Genomic DNA, 5,800 nt, shown 5'->3' with positions numbered 1-5,800 from the left:
TGTTAGAGTTGACCTTGCGCTGCCAAGGAGAATTTTTTGCATCTGAAATTCTTACTCTTGTTCCTACTGTTGTAACTTGTTTGGAAAGTATAAGCTCATCAGTTGGCCAAAATACTGTTCTGCCTATTTCTATCGATAGGAGACTTGAGATTTACAAGAAAGAGAATCGACAAACCACTCTGGTAGTAATTGTTCAGTGACCTTCAGTGGTATTGATTTTTCTGACGGATTTGCAGAAAGTTTGAGCCATCAGAGGTAGGTAGGTAGGTCTGGGTACTCGAGCTATATGGCCCATTCAGCTGGTGCTTATTGCGGTTTCCTTTGCATGAAGTGGATGGATTGAAAGACTTAGTTTACTCAGTAGTTCTTCCAGTTTATAGCACATCATTGTTAAGTAATTGTCATGACAGGTTGCTTGAGCTTCGTCCTTCATGAAAGCTGCAGTCATTGCTATCAGTTAACCCTTTAACTCCAGAGAGTGATGAGCATCTAATATCTCCTACCAGTATCACCACTGAATCACACATTAACCTTTAAACCCCTAAGAGTGACAAGCATCTAACTTCTGCCTACAATATCACCTCTGATTCACATTGTAAGTGCCCCTAAGGCACGGGTTTATCCCTTGTTTTGATTTAGTAATCGTTTAATTAATAATCTGTAAAAGTCACACTAGGTGCCTCGTCACGCGTTCCGTAAGTGGTATCGCATTTCCAAACAGAACGGATCTATTGTGCAATTCAATAATTCGATCGATTTCGCAAGCACTCGTGGTTTAATGGAAAGAAATTGTCTGTCGTTTTTATCGAAGGAAGGAAAGGTCATTTTTGTGTCAACTCTCGCCAGATCCGGCAACAATGTAAGTTTAATTTACCTCGAGTGCTTCTATAGCTAATTTCTTGTCCCTAATTTTGTGAATCAATTATTTTTAGCTTCACGGTCAAATACGACATTTAATAAAGGAGGCGTTCCATGAAAGAAATTGGGGCGATATTTGTTGTGTCGATCAGTGAGATTCGTACGGTCCAGCTAGCGGCGATCAAGCGTCGCTATACACATATTCAGCTCACCGGAATAAAGGAAATGATTATCAAGTAAAAGGAGCTCATGATTGTTAAACAAAGTCTCCTTGTCGGTACCTTTGGAAATTTATAGAGAACAGTATGGAGAATTTGAAAACTAATGTTAGGGTGTAAAGGGCTAAAAAAAATGGATTCTAACTAAAGAAGCTTTGATTGTTACACAAATTCCACTTGTGAGTACCTTAGGAAATATATAGAGGTCAGTGTGGAGAACTTACATGTTGATGTTAGGTAGTAAAGGGTTTAGTCTCAATGATTCCAAGAGCTAAGTACCAAGGAGCTAACTTTGCCAACAGATCAAAACTGTCTGAGGAACACTGACCTATGCTAGTCAAGTCTTACAGCCCATAACAACTTGGAAAAACTGACTTCTAGCTCTTCTCCTCGGTAATACTGATTTCCAATCAGACGAGTGAAACGTCATTTTCCTGTACAAAATCTGCTGTTAAAAGATCCCTTGACATCTTTGGTTAGAAGTCTTGCAAAATGCCCACCTCTCCACCTGCTTGTATCATATTTGGTATATGGAAATGTGTGCATCAGAGGATGAGAAATTTTATTTTTATGGTTTATATGACAGTTTTCCAGACCACAGAATTGATAATGTATTTAGATACTTCTTGTGCATAAATATATGTTATTTGCCGGCTGGGAGGTCCGTATGGTGAAAAACTGTGACCGAGGTCTCGAAAATACTGCCCGAGGCCGTAGGCCGAGGGCAGCATTTTCAAGACCGAGGTCACAGTTTTTCACCATACGGACCGACCCTTAGCCGGTAAATAACATATTTATTGTTTTTAAACTTGACGAAATTCTTTCCGAAAGAACCCGAATGATTTATGGCCGTAAATACGGCAAGATCTTCCATAAACTGAAAAATTTTTGAGTGGGTAAATGGCAGTTAAATAGAGGTGATGCAAATTCAAGAGAGATGCCTCAGCGAAACATTTTCATTTCCGTAACGATAAAGGTGATTTAAAAGGCTTCCAAACAAACTTTGAAACATTATTTTTACAAGTATCTGTCACAATCTGACACCTGTCAATTAGAGAGCGCGCAAGAAAAAGAAAAGCGAAGGAACATTTGAAAACCAACAGAACTAGTTTGGCAAGGACTGTCACGACAATGTTTTCTTCAAAATCAGTTAATGATCTAACGGAAACTATTATTCACTCTCATCGACGATTCATTCATGTACGAAGATTTACCTTTGTTCATTAAGTAAACGGCAAGGAGAGTAATTGTGGGTAAAGTCAATCTTTTTATTTTGAAGTTGTGAGAGTTTGCTCGTTTGTTTGCTGTAATGGCGTGTTTAACTCTGATCTTTCCTTCACAAAAACTAAATTCGAACGGCACACTCCAACGAGACACAAGGGAATGTAATTCGGCCTTTTCTCAATTCCTTCAATTTCTGTTGTGTAATTTAAGGTACAGATGTCCAAATTGAACGGAATTGAAAACACTCACCAGGAGCGTATATTTGTTGTAGAACTTAAATTAAGACTTCGCTCGCTTTTTTTTTTACTATGAACAAATTGCTCGAGAAAATTCAGATATTAAATGAATGAAAGTTCCATCGTTCAGTTTAACTGTAACCAAATACCTCACGTTCCAACTTTCTGGGTACTTTTTGTGAACGATTAAAATTAATTGCAGAAGGTTTTTAGGCCGCTTGTCAACCAACGTAATGACACTATTGTTTATACAAATTCATTCTGAAACCAATATTTTTCTGTCAACCAAAGTGATTTGATAGAGAGAAAAGAGAGGATTCATAAGTTATTTATCGGCTTGAGGTAGTGACCGACGTGTTTTCTTAAAAATACTGCCCAGCCGGAAAACGAGGTATATTTATGAAAAATGACAACGAAAGTTGGGATGTACTCGGCGACTCACGAAAGCGTTACCGTGGCCCGTGGGCAGAGATGGGAAAATACTGACCGGGTAAAGAACCAATCAGATTGCAAGATTCGTTACCGTGCCCTCTAAAAAAACAATAATGAGCAATACGAGATGAAGCTGCTTGAGACACCACAATCAAACAGCACAAAATCAAACAACTGTTTTAGAATGGCAGGAACTTTGACAGCTAATCTGATTACTCTTTTAATTCACAATAGGTCAGCAATCATGGAAAAAATCTGTCAAGTCAGCTGTTAACAAAAGCTAAACGTGAATTTCCTCAAGAAATTTGTTCTGGACTGTCTACTAAAAAAAATTCATTTTGTAAATTTTTCTTTTATCTTACTCCTGCAGTAAACATGAGGAATATCTGATTTATTTGCATGGACTAAGAAGAAATTCTTAATGAGCTTTTGAGGACATAGACATAAACCTAAATCAAAGGGTCTATTTTTCTCATTAACAAAAATCAATTGTTTGAATATTCAGAGGGGAATTTCTCGGCCCACGAAAAAGCTATAACTTTGACACTCAATCAAAATAGACAGCTGATCCTGCTTTATCTTATACATTAAGAATTGTGCAGAAAATCTTCTTTTCGGCCAAGATATAAGCGCATGAATATTAAAACAACAGAAATTGGTTAATGAGCTTTTGGGGACCTTAAGGTAGCCCCAGTTCAAGATGTCTATTTTACTCATAAAAATTAAACAATTTCTAATGTTTAAACATTCAGGGAGGAATTTCTTAGCCCACGAAAGGGCTGTAACTTTGACACTCAATCAAAATAGACAGCTGATCGCGCTTTAACTAATACGTTAAGAATTGTTCTGAAAATCCTCTTTCAGCAAAGATATAAGCACATGCATATCAAAACAAAAGAAATTGGTTAATGAGCTTTTAGCTCATTAACAAAATTCTATTATTTAAATATCCAGGGGAGATTTTCGCAGCCCATAAAGGAGCTGTAACTTTGACACTTGGCCACAGTAGTCAGCTAATCTCGTTCTTTCTAAAGCGTTATGAATTGTCCATAAATATTCTTTTTGATGGAGATATAAGCGCATGAATATTAAAACAATTGAAATTGGTTAATGAGCTCTTGGGGAGGTAGACACAACCCTAAATAAAACGGGCTGTTTTTGCTCATTAATTAAATTGTATTGTCTAGTTTCAAGTTTCAAGTTTCAAGTTTCAAGTTTCAAGTTTCAAGTTTCAAGTTTATTAAGTTTGCAGGAAAATCTTTGTACAATAATCACCTCCTGCAAATAGCGAGCTAATCTAGGCAGGAGGTGTTAAGGACATACAACACGAATTACAAAAACACGAATTATGCGAATTACTCGATTTTGCATACATTATTTGACAAAAGAGGGAAAAGGTGATAAAAAGTAAATTAATATATTATGTTTGAATTATAATTAAGATGCCTTTTTTATTTCAGAAATAAGAGTGCTAGTGTCAGCATAACTATCCAGACTTCCTAGAGTTGCAAATAGTGATGCTTGAATTTTCTTTTTGAATATGTGCTTCGGCAGACTTCGATAGCTTTCGGGAATACTGTTCCAAATTTTAGCCCCAAGATAGAAAAAGAGTTTTTATGATGATTAAGCCTAGAATAGTTAACATAGTAGTTACCAGAAGATGCTGATCGGGTATTATACTGATGTATGTCTTGTGTAGAAATAAAAAGATTGCAGATATTTTTAGGTGCAGAGTTAGTGGTTATATCAAGCATTAAGATTGATGAAAGTTTGAAGTAGAGCATTGTTATTGGCAGGATGTTAGATTGCGCGAAATATGGAATCGCATGCGTTCTGAAAGGCAGAAAGTAGATCAAGCGAACAGCTCTCTTTTGGAGTATAAGAATTTTCTCTAAATAAGATTTGGAGGCTTGGCCCCAGGCAATGAGGCCGTAAGATATATAGGGAGAAATTAAAGAATTATAAATACTTAGAAGTGTTTTTAAGGGGACAAAGTGTCTTAGTCTCGAAATAATTCCAATATTTCTGCTGATTTTTAAAGCAATATAATTAATGTGATGTTTCCAAGATAAATGTTGGTCAATTATTACCCCTAGGTATTTAACATGATCCTTACGTTCAAGATCAAAAAACGTTTTAGTGTGGCTATCATAGGCCTTAATGCGGATGTTAAAATTAATGCGTTTTTGATATGGATGAAAAATTATATAGTTTGTTTTCTTAATATTTAACGAGAGTTTATTAGCGATTAACCAGCCAACAACCTTAAATAGTTCACAGTTGATGATAGTTTCGAGAGATTTTAGGTTTTTATCAGCATATAAAAGGTTAGTGTCATCAGCAAAGAGATAAAAGGTTAGTTTGTCAGAGGCCATGTAAATGTCATTTACATAAATAAGAAACAGTAGGGGACCAAGTACACTTCCCTGAGGAACGCCGCAAAGGGTATTTTCCTTTCTAGATACGTGGGGACCAACTTGCGTGGTTTGGATTCTATTTGACAGATAGGAGGAGAACCAATCGTTTACTATACCACGAATGCCGTAGTGGGATAATTTATGAAGGAGGATAGAGTGATTGACAGTATCAAATGCTTTTTGAAGGTCAATATATACACCACAGGAGAACATTCCCTTGTCCATGTTTGATTGAATTTTGTTAACAATATCAAGGATTGCATGCTCGGTTGAGCGCTGTTCACGGAAACCGTACTGAGACTCATAGAATAGGTTATGTTTGCTAAGAAAGGACTTTAGGCGGTTGTACATAATTTTCTCGAAGAGTCTATTAAAGACCGAAAGAAGTGATATTGGACGATAGTTCCCCGGTTCA

Source organism: Pocillopora damicornis, chromosome 12, assembly GCF_964200805.1.
Source record: "Pocillopora damicornis chromosome 12, jaPocDami1.2, whole genome shotgun sequence".
NCBI classification, from domain to species: Eukaryota; Metazoa; Cnidaria; class Anthozoa; order Scleractinia; family Pocilloporidae; genus Pocillopora; species Pocillopora damicornis.
Note: the sequence above shows the minus strand (reverse complement) of the source record.